This window comes from Penaeus monodon, chromosome 24, assembly GCF_015228065.2.
Source record: "Penaeus monodon isolate SGIC_2016 chromosome 24, NSTDA_Pmon_1, whole genome shotgun sequence".
NCBI lineage: Eukaryota > Metazoa > Arthropoda > Malacostraca > Decapoda > Penaeidae > Penaeus > Penaeus monodon.
This window is the reverse complement of record NC_051409.1, coordinates 9,831,049-9,831,316: the sequence shown is the minus strand read 5'-3', so window position 1 is coordinate 9,831,316 and position 268 is coordinate 9,831,049. Positions and strand designations below refer to the sequence as shown.

At 44.0% G+C, this 268-nt stretch overlaps 1 protein-coding gene across 1 annotated transcript in view; it reads right to left on the bottom strand.

Moving 5' to 3' along the window:
- Positions 1–268, bottom strand: part of LOC119588845 (inositol hexakisphosphate and diphosphoinositol-pentakisphosphate kinase 2-like) — a gene marked incomplete at its 3' end in the record, with an annotated part of 41,624 nt that overhangs the window by 9,483 nt on the left and 31,873 nt on the right.

Genomic DNA, 268 nt, shown 5'->3' with positions numbered 1-268 from the left:
GGACAGAGCCACGTCAAGAAAGACAGAAGAGTGGCAGTAGGACTCCGCAGATGCAGGTTTCGTGAATGGGGTAAAAGGTGAGGAGAGGGGAGTGGGGTGTCCAGGTGGGGTAAATTGATGGGTGGGGGGATAAATAGGAAGATAGGATGATAAACAAACCAATTACATTGGGAACTGATTGGTAGATGGGTGGATGGATAGACAGATATAATGCTGCATTAAGCAAACTTTTTTTTTATTAAAAGCAAAAGAACAAGGATTGAAAGGG